Here is a 26907-nt window from a genome sequence, read left to right as displayed (position 1 = left end):
TGTTAAGTCCTCACGGGCAGCACAGATTAGCATGAGTCAATAGAACACAGGTTGAAAGAGAGTGTACAATATGGAAGGGTAGGAGATTAGCAGGCATTGAAATAACTTATTTTTTTAAAATATTTATTTCATTTCATTATACGGTTATAATATAATCAACTGCATTCATCATCATTTCAACGTGCACAATATACATCAAGATTTCTGAAGAAGTAAATCATTCAGCAGCTCAAATCTCAGTCAAACGAATAACATAAAAATCGGTAACAAGAAAACCAAAATCTTAGTGATTCACAGGAATAACATCAAAAAGGGATCATGGCATCTGGGCACAAAGACCTGGAGACTATCCAATCATTCAAATACTTGGGAGTATATTTTAATGGTCTAGGTGGCTACAAAGACCATCTAGCCACCCGGAAGCAAGTAGCCTTGGCATCACGGTCTCGTTTTGGAAATAACCAGCATGAAGAACAGTCCCCATGTAACAGATTTATGCTGGGTGATAAACGACAAACTAATGCCAACCGTAATGTATGGAGCCTTCACTTTTAAAGATCATCTTGAGGCCTGGCAATATTGTGCCCAGAACCGATTGGGCCATTTTCTCTATGCCAAACCGTTCTCCTGCGGCAACTTGGATTCAACCTTCCAAGACAGAGCCTAATATTAAAATCTTGTTTCATTGCCTACTGTGCAAAGGCAAAGAGTGCTGAGACTGAGACACTTAGAGCATCATTATGAACCTGGTGGTCTCAAGACCGCCAGGGACGCGATGGTCGGTCGGACCGCCACCAATGTGGCGGTCCGACAGCCACATTACGACAGTGGTGGTTGCGCCACAGTCGGACCACCAGCATCGCCAGTTTACAACTGAACGTCGGTTTGATGGTGTTGGCAGTCCTAATCCGCCAGGGTAGCGCTGCAAGCAGTGCTGCACTGGGGATTACGAGTCTCTTCTCTGCCAGCGATTACATGGTGGTAGCCCTGCCATGTAAAGGCTGGTGGAGACAGGGTGCAGGGGTCCCCATGGGGGCCCAGGTACTGCCAATGCACTTGGCTTGGGCAGTGCAGGGGCCCCCATGGCCAGCCATGTCGCGCTTTTCACTGTCTTCTTTGCAGGGGCTTGGCAGACAGGGAAAAGCGCGACAGATGCTGGTGCACCCTAGGCGCCACAACATTGCCACTGGCTCAATTATGAGCCGGCGTCAATGTTGTGAGTTGTTTACCGCTGGGCCAGCAGGTGGGAACTGTGTTTCCGCCAACTGACCCAAAGGGAAACTTTTAATGGGGCCTGCAGGAAGGGGACCAAACTGGCAGTAACCTGAGCGCTGGAGTTTGGTGGATGGCCTTTTCCATCCACCAAACTCGTAATGACCCCCTTAATCTAAATGTCATTCTCAAGTAAGAACCTGAAGTGCCACCACTATTTTTCATCTGCAGGTAATGCCTGAGCAGCAGAAGAAACCTGGAGCAATAAAATACCTTTAAAACTGAAGTCTAGAATGCTATCTAAGCAAGTCAGATTAATTTCAAGATCATTTGATATTAATGTAGTCACTGTCATGGAGAGACCTCGATTTCCACCCTCCAAGTACAATGAATCAGGAGTCGCAGAGTTCTTGGACTCGTCCTGGAAAATATCGATGAAGCAGATATTATTGCGTTTAAGGTGTGGGGTGATCCCATTGATGGAATTCCGTTTTGGGTGAGCAAAAGTTACCACAGAGTGGTTATGCTGGCCATCGACGAGTCTCTGACACTCATATCCTGCATCTGTGTCCCCCTAATGCCACTTTTAAGATATTGGCTGCAGCCACTCTTCCTGCAACTAAACATGAGAATTTACCAAGATGTAGTTACTGTCTGACAGTCTGGGAAATTCCCACAATTGTCAGATCCCTATTTGAAATTTATGCATCAGCCAGTTAAGCTCGTGAATGATAAAATCCAGTAAGCAAGAGCTCCCTGCCCAAGTCTCTGGATGTGTATGAGCTCTGACACCTCCAATGCAGCGCTTAATGGTCAAATCATTAATTTGTTAATAATTGTACATTTGTGCAAGATCGATCTGTGTTTAGTGTTTTCAAGGCCCACAGTGCTTACCATTGGTTTAGTGTATATTATGAAAATAAAATGCAAACATTTTCTCCTTGTTGCCTTACTCTCAAACAGTTACATATACATTCAGAAGTCATTCAAATCTAATATTATTAATGCATGTACAGCTTTTTTAGCTCATACCTACAGACAGCTTTGACTGTCTGTTGTCTAACATGTGTAGAGTGGGTTTTGGGTCAACCCTGTCTCAAACTTGGAAGGACTGGATTGGAATGAGGTCTATCTCAGTTGTTTCCTCGTGATTCAATTACTTTCCCCCCTACTCTGGTTTGTCCCACGCAGAAAAACTTTGGACTCACTGAGTTGTTATTAGTCTGCTTGTATCTTTCCTCTAATGATGGTGTCTTTCCTTTCATTTAGGCAGTCCATGGTGGTACATGTATTTTTTTGCTCTCGTCCACATTTACACTTCCCACTTGTATTCCCCCACCCTCTTTCTCTCCTTGCTGATACCCTCAACTCGTCCTTTGCTTTCCCTTTTTGGCAAGTGCTTTACTATCGGCGGGCGTCTATCCATGGGCGTAATTTGAAGGCTGCGACCCCTGTCTTGCCCTTTGCGACCCCTGGCACTGCCTTTGCGGCTCCTGATGCAAGATTGGAATAATAAGTACCAAAAACCCAGTTGTGGCTTGCATTACCAGCGCCAGGCTCCAACATCCTTTTATGCTCATTTATTAATTACAATAATAGTGATTATTAACCTACCTTTCACTATTAATGTAATGAAAAAGGCGGAGCAGCAGTATCTGGAATGGAACCTGCACTGCCATCTTAGGTAATGATTTTCAGTTTATGTTGTGTGAGTGCTCACAAAACCTCAAGTCAGTCCTTGGTTGATTTTGTAGACTACTCAGTGAAAACACTAGATGATTGGATAACTGGCAGTGGAGTGCATGACTAAGGTGAGCTTTATAATGTGTTTATGAAAGAACATCTTTTAAGTAAATGATTCAATGACAAGTTGCATCAATATCTGGTAGACCTAGGTCCAATTTCTCCCCAAGAATCGGGAAAGAAGGCAGATCACTGGGTCAAGACAAGGTTGACTAAACTTTTCACTGGGGGTGACCAAATGAAAGGAGTTACAAAGCCTCCCCAGGAGAAGGATGGTAAGACACCTAAGGATAAAAGTAAAGAGTCTTCTCAAAGGCCATAAAAACCTGGACCGGAGGGTGGGGCCGAGCCTCTTCACAATCCTCACATGGGTAAAAGGGTAAAAACTCTGATCCCAAAAAGGCCTGGTGTCAAAACTGTAAACAGAATGGACACCAAACCGGAGACCTGGTCTGTCCCAAGAATAATTCCCGTAGCACTGCTCCAGTTAGTACTGGTATAGACAGTCTCCAGGTAAGATCACCAGTGTGCCCAGGGCAAATCAGGGCTCACACTGAAGCTACTTTAGTCTCTGAGGGTGGGGTAGGTGTTGCCACTCTTGCTGTCTGGTCACCTAACATGCAAAACTACAGACAGTACCTCCTGATTAATGGGACAAAGGTAGAAACCCTGAGGAATGCAGGTGCCTGTGTCACCATAGTGGGAGAAAAACTGGTTTCTCCAGGACAATGTAACTAAGGCCCATCACATGGCTATGGTGACCTTAGAATGGGAAGGAGTTAGTGACGTGAAACAGGTAGTGGTCTCTTCTGCAATCCCAGTGGAATGCTTGCTAGGGAATGATCTGGAGTCCTCAGCTTGGACTGAGGTAGAGCTCAAAACCCATGTAGCTATGCTGGGAATCCCTGAACTGCTATGTGTAAAAACCAGGACACAAAGCTGAGCACAGGGTGAAAAAGAAGTGTTGGAGCCTGGAATAATGGCCCAATCTTCTAAGAGAAAGCACAAGAGAACTGGGGGACCAGCTTCTGAGAACCAAAAGAAACAAGACCTCTCTTCTCAAGGAGTCTTATCCTCTGAGGGAACTGAGTTCATGGAGCTGGATCCTTATCAGGTAGAGCTCTTGGGCATGGGGGGGCCTTAAGGGAACGGATGTGCCAGGGACAAAAGACTTGTCCCACTCTTGAAAGCATGAGACAGCAAGCAGCTGCACAGGAGAAGGGAGATGACAGTGGCTTCCACAGGGTCTATTAAGAAGATGGATTCCTATACACGGAGGCCCGAGACCCCAAACCTGGTGCAACCAGGAGAGTGGTAGTGCCTCAGTAGTTTAGTGAGTTTATCCTAACTTTGGCCCATGACATCCCCATAGCTGGGCATCTGTGACAGACAAAAACTTGGAATAGGCTTGTCAGCCATTTCTACTGGCCCAATATGTCCCAGAAGGTGAAGGAATTTTGTAACTCATGTGTCACATACCAAGCCAGTGTTAAGGCAGGTGGCCACCCAAAGGCCCCCCCCTCATTCCACTTTCTTTGGTGGGGGTTCCCTTTAAAAGGGTTGGTGTGGACATTGTGGGTCCACTTGAGCCACCCATAGCCTCAGGAAACCTATACATACTGGTAGTAGTGGATCATGGTACCAAATATCCTGATACAATTCCCCTTTGGTCTACTGCAGCTCCTGCAGTAGCTAAGGCCCTGATTGGTATATTTACCAGAGTAGGGTTTCCTAAGGAGGTGGTTTCTGACAGAGGTACAAACGTCATGTATTGGTAGTTTTCAAAGAAGGGCAATGTGTATGGGTTCTGGAGCCTGTGGCTCCCAGGGCACTTCAGGACAGATCTAGTTGCCCTTACCCTATCAAAAAAGAGTGAGGTCACCTACTTGGTAGACCTGGGCACCAGCAGGACACCCAAGAGGCTGATCCATGTAGACCGCCTAAAACTCTATTGTGAAAGGGCAGCTGTGACCGTGCTGAAGGTCACCTCCTCTCAAATGACCCTAAAGATAAGTCAGTTGATAAAGTGGTCTATTCAGACACCCTCACTTCCCAACACTAAGATGACTGCAGACAAGTCCTACAACAACTTGCTGGGCTCTTCTCTTTCACCCCAGGACAGTTTACCTGTCAAAACAAAAACCTATAGACAGTCTGACCAAGTCAAAGAGAGCATCAAAGTGGAAGTCCACTTGATGCTGGATTTAGGGGTTAATGAACCCTCTGACAGCCCCTCTGCTAGCCCAGTGGCTTTGGTCCCCAAACCTCATGCCAAGGGTGGGAATAGAGAGATGAGGTTCTGTGTGGACTACAGAGATCTCAACTCTGTCATACAGACAGATGCTCACCGTATACCAAGAGCAGATTAACTTATAGACAAATTGGGTGCAGCTAAATTCCTCAGTACCGTTGACTTAATTGCAAGGTACTTGCAAATCTGAATGGCACCTGGAGCAAAAGAAAAGACAGCATTCTCTACACATGATGGGCATTATAAGTTTAATGTTATGCCCTTTGGCTTAAAGAATGCCCCTGCCATCTTCCAAAGATTGGTAAATCAAGTACTTGCTGGTTTGGAGTCCTTTAGTACAGCATATCTGGATGATATTGCTGTCTTTAGCTCCTCCTGGCGGGATCACCTGGTCTGCCTGGAGAAAGTTTTGCAGGCTCTGCAATCAGCAGGCCTCACAATTAAGGCATCAAAGTGCCAGATAGGGCAGGGCACTGTTGTATACTTGGGTCATCTTGTAGGTGGAGGCCAAATGCAACCATTACAGCCCAAGATATAGACACTTCTGGACTGGGAAGCTCCAACAACCTAAACTCAAGTCAGGACATCCCTTAGTTTGACTGGTTACTATAGAAGGTTTGTGAAGGGGTATGGATCCATTGGGACCCCCTCCCAGAACTGGCCTCAAAGATAATGCTAAGAAAAGTAAACTGGAATCTTGACTGTCAAAAGGCCTTTGACAGCCTGAAGGAGGCAATGTGCTCAGCACCAGTTCTCAAAGCTCATGATTATTCTAAGCAGTTCATTTTTCTGATAGATGCCTCTGAACATGGGATAGGAGCAGTCCTGTTCCATACTAATGATGATAGCCATGACCAGCCTGTTGCCTTTATTAGCAGGAGATTGCTCCTGAGTGAGCATGGTTGGAGTGCCATTGAGAGGGAGGTCTTTGCTGTGGTTTGGTCACTGAAAAAGCTGAGACCATACTTGTTTGGTACGCACTATATTGTTCAAACTGACAACAGACCTCTCAGATGGCTGATGCACATGAAAGGTGGGAACCTTAAACTTTTGAGGTGGTCCATCCCCCTACAGGGAATGGACTTTTCAGTGGAACACAGACCTGGGACTGCCCATGTCAATGCAGATGTCCTTTCCCGGTTCTTTCATTTCATTTTAGACAATGAAGATTCTCTTGGGAAAGGTTAGTCTCATTCTCTTTCATTTGGGAGGGGATTGTGTAGGAAAATGCCCTTGTTGTCATGGTTACCCCCCTCACATTATGCCTGATATTGATGCTGACTTGACTGAGTGTGTGCTGGGATCATGCTTACCAGGCCCCACCACCAGTGTTCTTTCCCAAGAACTGCACTCTTGTTCCCACAAATGGCACACCCCTGGCACACAGTTACACACCTGTAAAGGGTACCCATGGTACCAAGGGCTCTGTGACCAGGGAAGGTCCCCAAGGGCTGTACCATGTATTATGCCACCCTGGGGGACCCCTCACCAACCCCATGCACACTGCCATTGTAGCTCATGTGTGCTGGTGAGGGGAAAGAAAGACAAAGTCGACATGGCACCCCTGCAAGGGTGCCATGTCCACAAACCACTGCCTGTGGCATAGATAAGTCACCCCTCTAGCAGGCCTTACAGCCCTAAGGCAGGGTGCACAATACACAGGTGAGGGCATAGTTGCATGAGCAATATACACCTACAGTGTCTAAGTCCTTTCTTAGACATTGTAAGTGCAGTGTGGCCATCCTGAGTATGTGAGCTTGGGAGTTTGTCATTACAAACTCCACAGGTCCATAATGGCTTCAATGAAGTCTGGGAAGTTTAGAATCAAACTTCTCAGCACAATAAACCCACACTGATGGCAGTGTTCGATTGATTGAAAACTGCACCCAGAGGGCTTCTTGTATCTTAGCCAAACTTCTAGTGCAGGACTGACAAATCTGTGCCGGCCTGCCACTGTCAGACGAGTTTCTGATCACATGCATTTGTGCTTTCTGTGGCTAGAAACAAAGCATGCTAAGGGTGGAGGTGCTTCACATCCCTCCCCTGCAGGCACTGTAACACCTAGTGATGAGCCTCGAAGGCCCAGGCCTCTTGTTAGAGTGCCCAGGGCACTCCAGCTAGTGGAGATGCCCACCCCTGGAAAAAAAACAGTTTTGGTCTGGCTGGAAAATTAGGGAACACAAGGAGGAGTAACTAATTCAGCTGGGACCACCCCTAAGGTGTCCAGAGCTGAAATGACCCTCTCCTTGTAAAATCCTCCATTTTGGTTTGGAGGACAGGATAGGATAGGGTTATGTCTAGGTCCCCCCCCCATAGGGAGTGGACATCAGTAGAGTGTAGACATGCTCAGGGATAGTAGCCATTGACTACTGCCTTCTGACCCCTGTAACGCCCCTAAACACAGGATTTAAAGGCACCTCTGAACCTAGCTCGTCAGATTTCTGGCAACGTGAAGAAGAAAGAAGAAGCACTGCTAAACTGACCCCCAGCAGAGAAAACTGAAGGCACCAACTGACTTAACCCCAGCCCTACAGCCCTGTCTCCATCTTCTGAAGCCCTGCTACAAAAAGGCAACGTATCCTGCAGGTCCAGTGACTGCTTAAAAGCCTCAAGAGGACTGCCTGAACTCCAGAGGGCCAAGATCTCCCATGTACAGCAGCCCTCACCAGAAAGAAAGTCCAGCAAAGGAGTCCAGAACCGCCCACTCTGCACCCGACACCCACGGCCCCTGTCGAGTGGCCCAACCGACTAGAGCTGGTTCCCAGGTGATTCTGACCTAGTGCCCCTCCTGTCCAACACGACGACGCCTACAACCTAAATCAGGAGGACCTTCCTGACCGCAAGAGAACCGGACGAAGATTCCTGATGCCTAAAGGTACCCCTGCACCCGTAGCCCCCTGTCCTTGGGGAATCCGACCACCGGTCCAGCTATGTTCAGCAGGTGGCCCTCCTCCTTGTCCAACATGTGGTTTTCTGCATCCGAGCCCCTGGACTTAAGCCTGCAGCATCTTTGTGACCGCTGGGGTCCCCCTATTGAGAAGCATTGGGAGCCCAACGCTGTGTTTGCACTCTGCACCCAGTCATCCCTGTGTCACTGAAGGTGTGTGTTTGGTGCTAACCTGTGGCTCCCCCGATGGTCATCTAAACACCCCAGGTCTGCCCTCCGAAGACAAGGGTACTTACCTGCAAGCAGGCCTGATTCTGAGTGCCATCAGGTCTCAATTTGTTTAAATCCTGCATTTTTTTTTTTACCTCTGCACCCAGCCAGCCCCATGTTGCTGGTGGTGGGTGTTTGGGGTTATCTTGAACTTGTATACATTCTAACTCCTGGAGACTGGAATTGTAAGTCTTGTACTTACCTCAAAACTGTACTAACTTTTCTCACCCCCAGAACTGTTTCTGAAAATTTCAGTGTAAACTTTAAAACAGATAATTGTAATTTCCTTGAAAAACGTTTCAATTGTCAAATTGAAGCAAAGTGTTGTTGATACATATGCTTGAGACTTACTTACAAATATACTTACCTGCAAACTGAATCTTGTGGTTCTAGAAATAAAGTAACAATATATTTTTTCATATAAAAACAATTGGCCTGGAGTTAGTCATTGAGTGTGTGCTTTATTTATGCCTGTGTATGTACAACATATGCTTTGCACTACCCTCTGATAAGCCTAACTGCTTGACCACACTAACACAAAAGATAGCATTAGTATTATCTACTTCATCCACTGGTAAGCCTCTTGGGCCCTGGACTCTGTACACACTTAGGGGGTCATTACGACCTCAGCGGTCTTTTCAAAAGACCGCCGAGGCCGCGGGAGACAGAATACCGCCATTGCCGGTGGTATTTCTGTCTCCCTATTATGACATTTCCGCTGGGCCAGCGGAAATGTCACATCAACATTGCAGCCGGCTCGTAATAGAGCCGACGGCAATGCTGATGTGCAGCGGGTGCAGTAGCACCCGTCGCGCATTTCACTGCCCGAAATTCGGGCAGTGAAATGCGTGACGGGGCTATGCCTGGGGGCCCCTGCACTGCCCATGCCAAGTGCATGGGCAGTGCAGGGGCCCCCAGGGGCACCCCAAGTCCCCTTACCGCCGGCCTTTCCATGGCAGTGTGTACCGCCATGGACAGGCCAGCGGTCGGGGACTCATAATCCCCAGGGCAGCGGTGCTTGCACCGCTGCCCTGGGGATTATGACCGCCAGGCGGAATCCTGGCGGTAAAGTGGAGGGGCCGGCGGTATGGCCGTTGCTTTTCCGCCACGGTCATAATAGCTGGCGGAACACCGCCAGCCTGTTGGTGGTGTTACCGCCAACATACCGCCGGCCGCCAGGGTCGTAATGACCCCCTATATCTCATTTTGTTATAGTATATACAGAGCCAGTTTCCTACAGCATAGATGAAAAACAATCTGCAAGAGGAAGGTAGGGAAGAAATTTAAGGTAGAGAAAGACACAGGCGTGCAGTTTAGTCAAGAATTTACATCCTTTGTGTCCAGTAAACCCAGCACTGGCCTATGCCTTTGGCCCTGCACTCATACTTTTTCAAATTGAGCATTACACTGTTTGTAAACATACGGAGGAAGATTTACTTTCATTCAGTGTGAAGCGCGCAAAACGTCAATGACAAGTGCTTCAGTCCACTTCTGGGCATGTGTATACTGCAACCAGCAAACTTTAAAGGTGACTGTGATCATTGTAATTCCACCATTTTAGCGCAAATTCTGGGAGCACTTCTGAGGCAACAAACTGAAAATTGCAATACCATAGGTGCAAACGCTTAAGAATCAATATAGAATTTGGACCCTTGGTCTGCAGAGGAACATTGTCATGTGAAATGACGAACCTACCATAAAATCGACTCTTTAGTCTTTGCAGTCATTCTTTAAAATCCGTTAAGTAGGCTGACAGTGAACGATTATGAGGTAACATTGAAAGGCGGCAGACATAATTCTTCACATGTCTCTTAAATAGACTGCGAACAGTTGTTTTATTATCAACAAAATGAAGATGGAGTTTACTTATGTGACACCATATAATTTGACCTAAAAACTATGGTGAGCACATATATGAGAAAAATGCTATTTTTTGTCCAGTAGTCTCTTAAATGGGCTAGTTAAGGTATCCAAAAATAGTAGCGCCGCACCACTTTAGAAACACAGAGGTGTGCCGTATTTAGAGGGAAACGGCGCACCCCTGCATTTCCCCCTGCACTGGAGCTGAATTAAGCTGCCTAATGTCAACGCAGGCATCCTTGCACCGTAGTGCATGGGTGTCTGCATTGAGGGGATAGATTGTTTATGTGCAGGAAGATGTCCCTTCCTGCACATAAACATTCTATAATAACGATTTGGTACTTCTATGTGTTCTGCAAAATGCAGCACACATAGAAGTACCAAAGCATCTTATTGAATGACTGTTTGTTGTCCCTTCCTGCATGTAAACATTCATCCATGCATTTTGCTTCTTCTATGTCTATGTGTACTGCAGATTGCAGCACACAAAGAAAAAAGGAAAAGACGAGGAGGAATAAATGCACTCCTCCTCGTTTTGCAATGCTAACGCCACCCGTTGGCTCAGGTTTACAACAACTCATAAATTTGAGGCAGCATCAAAAGCAATGGCTGTTGATGGGAAACGCCTAGCGCAACACCCATTGCATGCCCCTCTGACACAGAAAACTGCATCGGAGGGGCCCATATTTACAAGGAGACGTAACACCACAAAAAAGTGGCGTTGCACCTCCTTGTAAATTAAAAGTGACACTCCGGTGGCGCTAGGGGCTCTTAAATTATGCCCCTTAATGCATGTCACTAGTGCGTAAAGTTGAAATTTTATATGTATCATAGCTTTCTGCAGTTTCTTTACAGATCGAAACACCTCTGCTAATACTCATACTGCCAAATCAATTGGATTTTACTGTGATTATTTAGATAATTGTTTCGCATTCCTTTGTTTGTAAGTACTACACAAGAAATAGCATATGGTGTAGTCCATATACACAGATCCATGTCCACGTGTTTCTGGTAGTATTACGTATCCAAATGTGTGCTAAGCATGAATTTTATCAAATAAAGCTGCTACTAACTAATCATAATTTAACATATGTATGTATATATGTATTTATTTCCCTATATTTCTATACATGTGGTATTTTCATAGCAACTAAACTACATGTATCAAAATATGACGGAACAGTTGCTCTATATGCGCTAGTAAGACCAAATAGGAAACTAGTTGAGCACAACAGATCAAACTTCATCAGGGGTATTGTCCGGGGTTCCTCCCTCTTTTAATGTGATTACAGTGTGCTCGGAGCCCCACCATAAGGCTGACTACCCTACCCCTTCCCCCAGATCTGTTACTGAGGTGCATGGGGCTTCATCTACTGTGCCAGCCACAGAACACTGCCAGCAGAACAGTATAGATCAAAATAAGGTAGTGATGGTGGGGACAATCGAGGGATCAGTGGTGGTCGGAAGGCTGTGAATCGTCAGGATGCAAAGTCTAGCAAGGAGGTAGGGTGTTGCGAAAAGGGGCACGGAATACTTCATCTTCCATCTGGTGGCAGTAATTGCAAATGTCCCTAGCCCCAAGTCAAATAGCATTGAATCTTTCACTAAATTGAAGAACAAGGTTCTGCAATGGTTGCAATGGTTGCATGTAAATGCCAATTTTCCTTACTCCCTAGCATCCAAAATATTAATGGTGAGGAGGGTGGCTTGGGTGGGCTTGTTGCACAAGCAATGAGAGGAGAACTGTCTTGTAATCAATTTTAACTCTCCCTCAATTGTCAAACAGATCTTTTCAAATTGTTGCAAGACTGGTTCTTCCCTGTTTAGACTTGCAGCTTTTTACCTACAACTAGATTCTTTAGGTCCCTTTCTGCCTGTGGGATCACAACTCAGCCCTAGGGAATATTAAATCGCCAGAGGCCAAGGTGGTGGTCCAGCGCCCCATTGAAATGTCCAATGGAGTGCATCATCTTTATTGTCTGATGTGGACTGACTTACAGGCCTGCAGACACAGGTCCCTGTGGGTATCCTGCTGAACCCTCTCTCACTTCGGGTGGGGCAGTCCCGGACCCAGTCGAACCCAATGATGCTCGTTTTCAGACTGAGAATAAAGAATTGTCACAGGGGCTTTTTACTATTCCAGAGGCAGGAGCATTACAAACTAAAAGTCCAACAGGTGCCCCTTCAGTTTCTGTATTCTTGTGGGTAGTGTGTTGTCCAGCATGCCCTTAGGAGACTTGTTAATTTGGCTTAGAGGAATTCTTAAGTGGAAAGTCAGAGAAATGGACCTGGGCTCTGTTGATATACAGGGCCTAGTTCTATCTATCAACAAAGAGCATCCGCTTTTGCTGATAAATTTGTATAACAGAAGCATGGGAAAGAACAGTGAATCAGACACTCTCTGTGTGTTAGATAATTTGCTTGCTAGATGAGATAGAGCTTACTTTGTGTTAATAGCTAGGGACTTTAATAACATCTTTGAGCCATAGCCAGTGGCTCAGAAGCTTTACTGGGAAGAGGATCTTCTGTGGGAAATCCCTAAATTGTCCACGTCCAGTAGATGTAGATTGACTAGGGCTGCGCAATAGGTTATTGATATTGCACTCTCATATGTCCTCTGGGCATGCAATGGTTGCTCTTATTTAGATACTAATTTGGCCCTAACATTTAGATGAGGGATGTGTAGAAGCCCCTTAGATTATTTGCTCCTAGATACACGCTTGTGGGGCCATATGGAAGATATGATGGTCCTGGAGCATGTTGAAAGTGACCATGATCCATTATTACTCTCTGTCAGAAATCTGTTTCCCTGTATTAAAGCATCTGTTTCTGGGGATTCTGGCAAACATTTAGTAATGATGAACAACAGATGAACTGTTAAGTAGGAATTGGTTGATTCCTCCCCCCTAACTATTGCCACATTGTACCATTCGCTGGCCAATCATATAGAACCTATGCCTCAATATTGGTCAGACCATGAGTAGATAGTGGATGAACATCTGAAATTATATGATCTTCTCAAAGTATTTTTTATCAAAGACTCTGTAGATAAGATGGGGCCAAAGCGAATTTGTGGATGGTATACTAAATCATATAGGGAAGCTAAACACAAGCTATTAAGGGCTTTCAAAGGTGGGACCAGATGTATGATAAAGCAATTTAGAATGAGCTGTAGGCTGGAGCAGATTCAGGCTTGAAGACACTGGGGGGTGAAACGCTGGGGAGCCCTTTTGGAAACAGCGAGGTGCAATGATTATGGAAGGTTCTGGATGCTGGTATCAAATGAAAGTGGGGCCTCGCAGCCTCCGACAGGGTCTTCAATTCTACCTGATGAATGGGTCCAACATTTTAGCACACTCTACTCTGGTGGGGAAGATCCTAGACCAGAAGTGGTGGGTTTCTTTGGAGGGGGAGAGTGTTCCTCCACTTGCGTTCACCTTAAGCGAATCATCTGTGCCTGTAAACTCACTTTAATGGGGAAAGCTCAGAGTCTCAATAAAATATCAGGCAACCTTTATAAGTCTAACCCCAATATCTGGGTCTCCTATATGAATACGGTCTGTAATGCAGTAGCTCCTGGTGCTTCTATTCCCCACACCAGGAAGGGGGCTGAAATAGTCCTTCTCTTCAAAAAAGGTAATTCCTGTAACCCAGTAAATTTCCAGCTTATGAGTCTGATTGACAATCTTCAAAAGATTTGTGCTAAGCAAATCTTGGAGCGGCTAGGGGCATGGGGTTGAGTGGAGCTACCTCAAGCTTGCAGGCTGGATTCAGAACTGCGGTTAGCGCAATAGATCAAGTTCCGAGATTTCTGTCAATCAGATCGAAGACTGTGGACATTGATGGAGGGAATTTGTATGTTGCTTTTATTGACCTCCAAGCAGCTTTCGACTTAGTTCCAAGGGGGAAGCTGAGGGGATGTTGAAGAGATTGGGTGTTCCATCTGAACTTCTTTTTCTGATTATTCGCCTACCAATGGTGCACTGACTGACCCAGTTAATGTTGAGAGGTGGGTTGGCAAGGTTGTTTTAGCCCCTACCCTTTTCCTCCTATACATCAACAACTGCATTGAGTATCTAACTAATTGCGTGAATGACTATCCTAGCCTGGATGGTCGAAAAATACCTGGGCTGTTCTATACGGATGATACTCTTATCCTGGCAAAAACTTTGTTGGGCCTCCAGAACTTAGTTGACAATTTCTGCTTGTTCTGTAAAGACTATGGGCTTGAGGTTAATGGTGGAAAAACAAAACGGATTGTCTCTTGCCATTGAGAGAAAAAGGTGAAAGCCAAAATATCCACCAATTGTACCGATCTAGAAATAGTCACTGAGACTGACTAACTAGGGGTAAGATTAATGGGTTCTATTGGTTGGGATGCCTATATTAGGAAATGTTCTTCTGTAGTATGTCATAGGGGTGAAGCCCTAGGGCAGAAAGCTAAAGCTGCCCAGTGTCCCCCATTAAACTCTGTAATGGGAATATATAAAGCCCAGGTCAGGGGAGCTGATCTGTATGGTGCGGAATGGTGGGGCTCAAAGGACCTGAATATCCTCGAAGGTAAGGAAACAATTTTTAGGAAACATTGTGGGGATGGGAAGGGGCACTCTGTTCATGCCTTTAAAGTTAGATCTTGAGCTGCATACTATTACAGATCTTGCAACTCTAAAGCCCCTACTGTATTAGATCCACCTCTGAAAGACGGTGGAATTGAAGCCCTACATGGAGGATATAAGGGACATAATGAGGTGAGCAAATTTCTTGAAGAATGATAGCTGGTTTTGGAAGATGAAATTAACATGGGCAGAGCTTGGTCTCCCCCAGTTGTCGGATGACCACAAATCGATTCCAGCTAATGCTCTTTCTCTAGTGAAGCAGAAATTTTGGGAGAGGGTTACTGCATACGTTTTTTCTCTGTTTACTGAATGTTGATTTTCCCAAATATCAAAGATAGGTTTTTGGGTTCAGTTATATTTTAATGAGGTGATTTGCATAACCTTGAGCTCAATTGCTGTTGATTTTATTCATTTATTGTTTGCTACATTAATTGTTGGAACTGACGGATGAGCTTACGGGTTGGTTTAATTTATTTCTTGTGTGGGTTTACTTGGGCATAAAAATATATGTATTCATAAGTTTTTGTATTATATCTTAAGTTGTTTTTTAACATGTTTGTTGATGATATTTTGTTGTATGATGATGACATTCTATATTTCAGTATGTCAATAAAAAATTTAATTTAAAATATGTAGTGCTGGTCTCTTTCTAGAGTACTGCCAAATGCTACTCATAACTACTAATCTAGAAACACCTTCCTGCTCAAGATCCTTAACTATTTACGTTGCCACATTGTCTCAATCTGTAGACCATATTGCACAGTAAACCTAAATGGGATGTTAGCAGTTAGATAACTATCATACTTGATAGTCTTTCCCCTGCTGCTGCGGACCGCTCATTTTGTATCTGGGACTACCATGGTCCCTCACTTGCTCGGTAACTCTCTGCACTTTGTGCTACTTTTATTTTCACTGCTTTTATTTTCACTGCTGTTTGCACTTTTTTGTTCCTGTTGCTTGCCGTTCCTGCTGTTTGTTCCCACTCCGTGCCCTCCTGCCAGCCCTGCCATCCTCCCAGGACTACATATGGAGGCCGCAGTGCACAAGCACGCAGCGGGTTCACTGCCGGCATGTCAACGGTGCACCAAAGGCAAGCCCGTCTGTACCCATCCATGCCTGGACCGTGCCCAGTGCCAGACTCTCCGCCCCGACCACCACCTGAAGATACACCACCACTGAGCATCAAGGCCTTGACCCAGGCCAACACAACAACAACTGCTGCCAAAACCTCCCTGATAATCCATGTTAGGACCCTTCACATGCCGGCACTGTCTCTTCTCCTGCAACACCAAAGCTTCTGCATGCCCATCGACCACCACCATGGCGACCACCTCAGACCATCTCCACCGCCTCCTGCTCAACATTCAATATTTCTGCAAGCATGCCACTGAGATCTGGGACACCATCACCACTCTCTCCCCCAATGTCATATTCCTCACAGAGACCTGGCTCAATCCTGCATCCTCACCAGACATCTTCTCAGCCACACCTGCTAACTACAAAATTGCACACCAAGACCGCATCAACAAACAAGGAGGTGGAATCACCATTATTCAGACGGAAACCATTTTCTGCACCACCACGGCAGACAAAGTCACCCCTATCATAGAACCCCTCAACTTCCAACTCTGAACTGACAGCAAAACCACCAACAGAGGCACCGTCGTTGCCCCAGTTCCTGCAATACCATTCCGGATTTTATTGCCCCACTCACCATCGTGTTCGAAAATTACATCCTCCTTGGTGACCTCAATTTTCACCTTGATGACTCCAACAATGCCGCCAACCTACTTGAAAGCATCAGCAACATTGATGTCACCCAAATGGTCATCAACCACACGCACATCGCAGGACACACTAGACCCAATCTTCATGACCTGCGACAGAGTCAAGTACAGCCACATCATCTAGCTCACCTTGACAGACCACACCATCGTCCACTTCACCATCTACCAGCACAACCCTCAAGCTGCCAAGCTTGTCACTCGGCAGCTGGAACAAAATCTCAGAGAGCCCATGGAGTGACAACCTCAATACCTCCCACACTCACACCGCAACCAACCTAGAACAGGCAGTCAAAGGCCCTCATTATGACTTTGACTGCCAAAGCCACGGGCACCAGGAGACTTCCAGTGCTGGCACTCTCCCTACCACCATATTATGGCTACTGCCTGATATCCACCACATTTAGGGTGGATATCCGGCAGTAGCCATGCTGGCGGTTGAAGTGCCTGGGCGGTGCTACCACCTGCAATATCCTACCAGTAGGACATCGCCAGCCATATATTGACCATACAGACAGTCTGGCAGTGTCCTGCTGGCAGGACGCTACTGATGGTAGCAGCGCCCCTTCCCTGCCAGACGACCTCCTCGCCAGACAAAGTAAGTCAGGCATCCAGCAGGGGAGGGGGCTAGGAGGGGTGTTGTGTGTGAGTTTGTGATGTCTGTGTGTATGTATGAATGTGTGTGTGTGTGTGAATGCGTCTGTGAGTTTTGTGGTGTATGCATGGTTGTATGCATGTGAGTGAATGTGTATTTAAATGTTACAGTGTGTGCGTTTCTGCATGTCAGTGTGTATGTGTGTGAGCATGTCACTGTGGATGCGTCCCTGAATGTGTGTGAGTATGTGTGAGTGAATGCGTGTGTGGATGAGTGTGAGTGAATAAGTGTATGGATGAGTGTGAGTGAATATGTGTATTGTAGCCCTACCGCCATGGTTTTCGTGGCAGTGCTACCGCTGTGAAAACCATGGCAGTAGGCCAGCTCATTATACCGCCGGCAGTCTTGTGTGGCCCGCCGGGTCGGAGATGCACATCTCCGACACTGCGGTTCATACCCCCATGACGGTATGAGTGGAGATGTGGCGGGTTGGCAGCAGCCAACCCGCCACATTAACCCTGGCGGTCAAAAGACCACTAGGGTCAAAATGAAAGCCTAAACCTTCTGTGCATGGATTACAAACTGTGCTGTTAGAGTCGCCCCCAGCAAACCCTCCAGGCTGAAAAAATCCTCCAAGCAACCGAACTGGTACATAATGGATCTAAGAACCATGAAGTGCACCTGCAAAAGACTCAAAAGAAAGTGGCAAACCAACAGGGAGCCCACTGACTGTACAACATTAAAAACTGCCCTCAAGCAATAGCACCAACTCTTGAAAAAAGATGCATCGAAGCAAGCTCCAATTACAGCAAGGAACTCTTCAACATTGTCAGAGAGTTCTCCAGCCCCTTAACCACCGAAAACCATCACCTCTTCACAGACACTCTGCAGCTCGCTGATGCACTTCTTCCATAACAAGATCTCCACCATGTACATTAACTTTGAACCCCAACCTCTTCAGCCAACTCTACCCCACAGAAGAGGAACAGGACCACCCACTCACCACCTAAAACCAGCTCACCACACATGACATCACAGCTATCATTCGCTCCGTCTACTCAGGAGCTCCATCGGATCTCTGCCTCACTACATCTCAGGAACAAGTCCATCAGCTGCAAGCTCACTACCATCCTCAATGCATCCATCACCACGGCCACATTCTCTGAAGAATAGAAGCATGCAGAAATCAAGCCCCTACTGCAGAAACCTTCCGCGGACTCCAACAAACTCAAAAACTACCCCAATTCTCTGCTCCCCTTTCCTGTTAAAGTCCTTGAAAAGGCCATCAACCACCAACTTACAGAGCAGCTGGATAACAACAATCTTCTGGACACTTCCCAATCCAGGTTCCGCACCAACCCCAGCAGCAAACCCACATTGATGGCAGCCACAGATGACATAAGATCCCTCCTTGACCAAGATAAAACAGCACCCCTGATCTTCCTCAACCTCTCAGAAGCACATCTTGATCAAAAGGCTTCACAACATGGAATCCAAGCAGACGTTCTTAAGTGGGTTGCCTGCTTCCTCACCTATTAAACCCGGACAATCCACCTTCCACTCTTTACCTCGGAACGAAAGAACACCATCTGCGGAGTCCCTCAAGGTCTGTCCCTCAGCCCCACCCTGTTCAACACCTACATGACTTCCTTGCCCAACGTTGTCAGATCGCATGGACTGAACATCATATTCTACGCTGACGATACCCAGCTCATCTTTTCACTATCAGAAAGCTCCTCTGCCACACTGACTAACTTCCGCAGGTGCTTGTTGAATATTAATGATTGAATGAGAGACACCTGCCTATAACTCAACACAGACAAGTCAGAAGCGCTGATCTTCGGGAAGAACACCTTCCCATGGAACAACACCTGGTGGTCCTCCGAATTTGAACCCTCACTTACTCCGAAGGGCCACACCCGCAACCTCTGCATCATCCTGGACAATAAGCTCGCCATGAAAGGACAGATCAATGCAGGCTTTTACACCTGCTTCCTCACACTCTGCATGCTCTGCAGGATTTTTAAGTGGCTTCCCTTTAACAACAGATGCATCACCCTACATGCCCTAGTCACCAGTTGGCAGGACTATGGCAACATACTATACGTAGGAATCACATTGCACCTCCTCAAGACAATACAAACGATTGAGAATGGAGTGGCCAGACTCGTCCTAGACCTCCCCAAAGAGACCCACATCACCCTCCACCTCAGGAATCTCCACTGGCTACCCATTTAGAATAGATGCCAGTTCAAGATGTTGATCCACACGTTCAAAGCCCTCCACAATCAGGGAACAGCATATATCAACCACCGACTGAACTCCCACTGTCCCACCAAAGACCTCTGCTCTTCCTCCCTTGACCTAACCCACATTCCTTGCATCCTCCTCAGCAACCGTGGAGGATGCTCCTTCTCCTGCCTCACTGCAAAGGCCTGGAATGACCACCCACTTCACCTATGGACCTCGTTTTCCCTGCTAGAATTCATAAAAAGACCCAAAACCTAGATGTTCAACTGAGCCCCTGCAGCAGTACATCAGTACCTGGATACCCTCTCGGGTGATTAACAGTGCTATACAAATCTTGATTGATTGATTGAAAAGATGAATCCAACTTATCTGTTGCACAAAATCTCTATGAATAATAAGAAGGAAACAAAATGATAAAATGAAAATAGGGATGAATGTTAGATGGCGGGTGCTGTGAACTGAATTGTCTCTAGACATTTGAATAGGGGTATTGCTATTACTTTACTATTAAGTTGGTGGACTGCAGCAATTTCAGAAGGAGGAAAGGCTGAATCATATCCTCTAATTGGCAACAACAGTATCACATGATTATAGACCAACCTTCAGAGTTAGACTTCCTCAGCCTCAGTCAAAATCCAGTGATGTGTACAGGCAGGACAAGTCAATTAAACCTCACTCATATCTCTCTTACACTTACACATAATTATGACAGTTTCACTGCAAGCAAGGGAAAGATTTTAATAAGATAATCTGATTACAGGAATGAGAAGCATATGAGGTCTCCCTCCCCAACTGCTATGGGTCCTTTCAAACTAGTGAGGCTGGATTCTTGTATACAGCATCAAGCCCAACCCTCCTCTAACCACTACTTCGCAGTCTATGGTGGTGAAGTAAATACCCAGCAAGTCTTTGTGGTTTCTGCTATGTGGCACTGGCATGGCTCTTTTCAGTTGTTCTCAAATACTTAGTGGTCTCAATTGCTTTCTTACCATTAATACAAGTTTTCAACTAAATATTTGTATTTTGAGTCACATTATCCTTATTCTTAGAACCATGTTAACACCTAATAGCATCCAAAAGTATGTATATATCACTCTAGTCATACACATCCAGGCCTCAGGCTTTAGTAATGGTAACATAAAACGTTTTATTTGTATAAGAAATGCCTATAAACAAGTAACATTAAAAAATAGACATAGGAGTAAATGCCTGCTGTACCAAGGGAAAAAAAAGTTCTGCAATAAGCTTATAGCTGTCAGCCTGAATTATCATTGATATCTCCCCTGGATACAGTGGGGTAACGAAACTTGGAACCCCCCCCCCACCCCCACAAAGTACATAGATGGCCCTCCCCAGCCTATCACCTACCAGTTTTGCTAAGAGGGCCTCCTGGTGGTTGCCCCACCCCCACACTGCGGGGGCCTATGTTATGCCACTGCCTGGTTAACTTTATTTGGAGTTTTGTAATTTATTTTTAGCCTCCAAGATGCTAAGTCTTCCACCGAGTCTCCTTCTACCCAGAAACTGTGTTTCCTCTCAGGAGAGGCAGAGTTACAGGATAGGTCAATGCTTAGGCCTACAATCCTCCCACATCTGGTTTTAGCTGTGGCACCACCAGCCTCATTGGTTTGTGTAACCTCAACATTCCTATTATTATATTGTTTACTTCTATAATATGTATATATTAATATATATATTTTTATCAGCATGGAAGGCAAAAATATACCTGTCAATGTTAATAAGTGTAAACAGACAATTATTTCTCCACCACCAGTTAAAACCAAAAGTAATTTTGCAGAACTATTTTTAACCGCATTATTGGAAGAATTTCAGGCTGTCAGATCTAACATTGATAGCACTGCCTCGGAGATTAAAAATTGTCAAAAAGATATGGCAGGTATAGCCATGAACGTTTTTGACAACCCTATCAAAATACAAGCTAATAAATTTAAATTAAACTAACTACTTACTGTCACTGCTAAAATTCCTCCTTTGAACAAGCTCTTATTTGATTTGGAAAATCGAAAAAGACAATGTAATTGAAGGATTTTTAAACTGCCTGAAGATATTGAGGGCAATGACTATGATATCTGGAGAACTTATCACCTAACCTTCGAAATCTAAAATTCCGAGAACAATTTGAGATTGACATAGCACACACTATTCCATCACATTCTAAGCCTGGCCAAGCTAACCCCCATCAAGTGATCTTCAAAGTTTTATGTCAAACAATCAGCCTGAGCTGAATTCAGAAAGGATCTCTTATGCGGACAAACTAAATTCTTAAAGGACCTCTTGAACCTGCTCAGATCAGTTTCCAATAAGTTGACAAATATGTGTTGTTTTACATTCTGTGTGATGTGCTTTATGTGTTGATTTACTAGACAATGAATAACTGTGGGGGGGTTTCAGTTGTTATTAAACATGGGAATGAAACTGTTTGTGGAAAAGTTAATTTGTCATCCCAGAAAGTGAGTTATTTTTTTTTTAAAGCACATATGTTAAGACTGTAAAATATATGTCATATCTGTAGGCCAGATAAGTAGTTTGGGACTTGTGGTGAAGCTCTTAGCTTGTCACACGAATGCCTAATCCAGAATTGGTTTTGTATTCTTTGAAGTCTAGTAGAAGTAACAGAAGTGAGCAAGACAGTAAAATCATATTGGGAGTTGAGCCAAGAGTTTGGCCAAATGTAATAAAAGGTCATTGACATTGGGTCCAAGATATATGCTTCATTTGGTACATTCCACTTGCTTTCAGGCAAGGTCTTTTTTTAGCAGAGTGTATAGCACAAAGTTTTCAAGTATCCACATTCAAAAGCACCATATGACAAACTACCCGTTTTGCTGGACTGCTTGAAAAAAATGACAGTCTGCACTAACAGTTTGATCAATGGATTCCAAGTGTATTTCAAGTACCAATTCAAGCGCTGTGCAAGGGCATAATTTTGGGGTGGAAGGGGTTGTTTAGGGTGTTAGGCTGCCTCAAAAATGTATTCTTCAGCTAACAGTTGGGTGCAAGTGCTTTCAGTCGTGTCTGGGGAAGTGTATGTCATATTTCACCTGGGATTTTTACATGCGTAAACTGACAAAAACACACACTCTCTCTCTCATCTCAGTTTTGAAGACCTTAAAAGATGTTGATTCGTTTTTTTTAAATGTTGCGTTTTAAGTGCCCCTAATAATCCACCCTCCTCTCTCTTTCAACTGCCTCTTAACCCCCTCGCCCCCATTGTCTTTCAGCTCATAGGTGTTTTAACAAAATATCCCAGCTTGATTTTGGGAAAATCTGAGGCTCACCCCCCACCATCCCCTGAATTATTGACCAAGCTACGCCCCTGGAGCTGTATCTTCTGGCAAATGATCTTAGTTTCATATTTCACATTGGTTTTGTCTTTTAAATGGTCGAAAGCTACCCGCAGTGCAATAGCATGTAAAATAAGAAGCCCATTTCGAAGTCTGTTAAAGTATGGATGCGCAGAAAGCATTTGTAATATGACCAATATGATAATGTTCCTGTCAGTCACACTATTTTCACACAGGTGTTTTCATAATTAGATCTCTGTAGAACTAGTGCTTAGAGGTAGTACAGTTAGCTCTTAGGTATTGAAATATGTCAATGGATCCTTTTCAGAATAGCCAGTAAATATGGAAAATATATTGGAAGATTGTGCTGTTAACATGCACCGTTCGATTTTACTTTTCCAAAATTCTCTTAGGGAATCTCTTACTCTGCAATGCTTTGAAATCACTCACTTGGTGCACATTGTGTCTGAATTTGTAATTTTTGCCAGGGCTGTTTTAAATTACCAGTCCGGCCCTGACATGATTTGCTCCCAGCAATTAATCCTAAACCACCACGAAACTTCTAGTCTGAGGCAAATGTCTTATTCTTTATCAAAATCAGCCTCAGTTTCAAGATCGACATCAATTAGAAAGCTAGGGAGAGCAGAGCCGGGCTCACCTTTTCCAGAGGTAAGATAATGTCCATCTTCAGAACTCAGAGGTCAGTATAAAAACTTAGACTTTGCTAGGGTGATCCAATATTTACAAGAAAAAAAGACCAGAATACAGAACTTCTGCTTTGTGGCAAAATTCTGGAATAGAAATCTGAAAGTGGCATCTATCTTCCGCTCATGAAAAGAATTCATGATATACTGTTTCAAATAGGACCTTCCACACAAGTGACAACATCACCTAGATCTTTGCTAGGGCTTCATGTGGAGATAACTCCTTGTACACTTAAGGATGATTTCATTTACTTTCCTGCATTGGTGTCTCCTAACCTCCTCTCATGTTCCACACATTGTTGGTTGTCCGCTAGGTTTGGACATTTTAAGTCACATGCATTCATACAAACATATCCCCCGCTGCAGACACTGATGTTTATGACCTGCCTTGTTATTATTATAATTTTGGACTTTCCCTTGCATGGCCCTGGAGAACTACTTTAGCCTGTGTTGTTATACTGCACCTACTGTAGCTTTCTATCAGTGAGCCCAACAATAAAGCAAGTACACTGCGAGTTGCGCTACTTGTGCTGTGGGGTTAAAGGATCACGTATAGTGCACTAGTAATTTAGAGAGCAGCTACTGGTGTTTCTTCCAGAGCTTTGGACGATTGGTCTCGACAACATGATTAATACTGAATGACAGGCATGTTTACCTGTTTCCTTCATAGTAAAAACCCTAGCTGCTAGGGTCCTGTAAAAGGTCTATGCAGTCTCCTTTAACTGGGATATTTTACTTCCATTTGCGTGGGAAGTGCATGGAGAATGACTATGCATGTATGTGTGTGTTGTGAACAAATAAGGTCTTTGTGTCTACCCAAAAGCATGGTAGAGTGAATTTTAACTCTATATGGTTGGCAACCCAAAATGGTGGTAGGATCCGGGGGAAGCTGCCTAAGTGTATGCTGATCGTTTAACCCGACTGTTTGCTTTCCTTTTCTTCCTTCGAACTAGTACAGTTGTTTCTGTGGAGGTGTATGCAGCATCAGCCACACTTTGTAGTTGGTGCAATGCCTGTGCCAAATCCTTCTGTCTGAGAGATGTGGCCATCTGTTTTGGCTCATAAACATTTTACCTGCACAGGTTAGAACCCATACTGGAAATGTTCCTGATTATTTAGTGCCTAAGCTCCTTGTCTTTGGAGGAGCACCCCAGAATGCAAAGATAATATTTTGACCAAGACAATGTCCCAGGAATTTCTCAGCTTCCAAGGTGCATATACGCACAAGTGTAGCTCAGGTAACTGCAAAACAGAGGTAGCATTCAGTTCGTGACTACTTCCCTTCCAAGTTGGACACATGCTTGTGCTAAAGACTAAAAAAAAAGCTGTCTTATAACCTTCCAGTGCATGGAGTGATTGCTGACAGAGGATAAAATAAGAGGATAATATTCTGGATTGTCCATTTCAGAAAGAGTGCCCACTTGCCAGGATTGTATAGTGCCTAGCTGAACTGAAGGGCCCAATAGGATTGATTGTAGAAATGTGCCGGCTCACGGATAGTGTCCCCTCCAGTCAGTTGCTTGAGAACATCAATGTATCTGCAAAAATCATACCTAACAAAGAAAACCTTTACATCGTGGTAAATTACAACATGTTCATTACAACGCACATGTTTCCAAAGTAATGTATCACAAAGTAAAGTCATTTAACACATACTTTTTACAATGCATTGTTTTTTCTAAAGTATGATTATCCTTAATTAACTTTTTTTGTAATAGACTTATTTTTATATGTGTGTGTGTGTTTCTGTGTGTATTGTTTACTTTTGACCTATGCCCGTCCCTGACCATGAAAACTCCTCACCTTATACTTTTACCTATCCTGAACATTACAGAACACTTTTAAAAAACTTACCTCTCTTTACCTCTTCCCACTTCTGAACCCTAAAAAAATACCTCCCTTTACCTCTACTCACCCCTGAACCCTAAAAAACCCTTACCTCACTTTACCTCTACGGACCTTGAATCATAAAAAATACCCTTACCTCCCTTTACCCGCACCTGAACCCTAAAAAACTTACATTACCCTATTACTAGACACATAGGGCCTGATTACAACTTTGGAGGAAGGTGTTAATCCGTCCCAAAAGTGACGGATATACCACCAGCCGTATTACGAGTCCATTATATCCTATGGAACTCGTAATAAGGCTGGTGGTATATCTGTCACATTTGAGACGGATTAACACCTCCTCCAAAGTTGTAATCAGGCCCATAGTCTCTCCTGTATTCAAAAATCATGCTTGTAAAAGCTCATAATGCATTGTAAAAAATGTTTTAGTAATAATCGCAAAGATGGCATGCCGTTGCCTGCATCATATGGGGCCTATGGGAAGAGTTATTGCTTTACTGCATCTGTGGGCAAGCCTTCCTTATGCCCGACACCTAATGTGCTGTGAGAAACACAGTAATTGCCTTCCATATGCCTCCAGTGGAGAGAGGATTTCCTTTGCTTCACAACTAGCCTGTGGTTTCAAAGAGTAACTGGAGAGGTACCATGAACCTTTCAACATTTACCATAACTTTCTAGCTTGCATGGTTCTAGAGATATTCCTATATGAACCATCAATTTGTTGTCTCTAACTTGGCTGTGTGGGTAGTCAAAGTCCATATCCCCTGACCTGTATGCACCCATGGCATCTCCATGGGAAGTTCTCACCCACGACTGGCAGCACTCAAAATGTATGACTTTTAGCCTTTAACCTAGCATGTATATAATGGCAAACTGGCAGCAGAACCAACTGTTACTCCCCAACAACTAGCCTGTGGGCCAATTAAATAATTTGAACGATGCCTAGAAAACCGTGCTAAGGACTCTGGATGCTGTTCCTGCACCCTCAAAGAGTGACTGTGAATTTGCCTGGGATTTGTTACTTTAAACTTCTTGGAGGGGATCTGCATGTTCCGTGGGTTCAGAGAGATTTTAGAGCAGGAGGACTCAAACTAAAAGTTCCTGCGGAAGCAACCAGAATCGACTAGTACTAAGCACACAGAAAAATACATTGGAATTAAAGTGTAGCAGTGGTAAAACTGAAGCTTTTGAAGAATATATCTATCAGACTGGGTTTTCCCTGCCATTATTTTCCTAGGTCTTTCTCTGAGGTCTGCTGCCTTCAGTTATTAAGGTATACTGATGTGTTTTGGTGTATCCCAAAGGTCCAACCTATATCACCTCCTTGAGTAAACCTTGGACTGCTCTGCCTCATTGTCATTGAATCAGACAAACTTGATAATTTCAATCTGGGGTTCAGTAGTACTCTAGCCCTAGGGCACCAGCCCTAAGCCACTCCAAATGATGCACCTGAAGCCATCTGTCCTTTGACTGCACAGGCCTCAGGTGTGCTGAGCAAGGTTCAAACCCATATGGTGTGAAGAAAGGTCCATTAATAATAAGCAAAGCTTGGTAGAACGAGGTCAATAGGGTGTTTACC

General features: G+C 44.7%; 1 protein-coding gene across 1 annotated transcript in view; it reads left to right on the top strand.

The window, feature by feature from the left end:
• The window catches only part of LOC138301758 (cadherin-23-like), a 1629754-nt gene that overhangs the window by 961667 nt on the left and 641180 nt on the right, over positions 1 to 26907 (top strand). The window lies entirely within an intron of this gene.

Source organism: Pleurodeles waltl, chromosome 6 (genome assembly GCF_031143425.1).
Source record: "Pleurodeles waltl isolate 20211129_DDA chromosome 6, aPleWal1.hap1.20221129, whole genome shotgun sequence".
NCBI classification, from domain to species: Eukaryota; Metazoa; Chordata; class Amphibia; order Caudata; family Salamandridae; genus Pleurodeles; species Pleurodeles waltl.
This window is presented reverse-complemented; position numbering and strand designations above follow the sequence as displayed.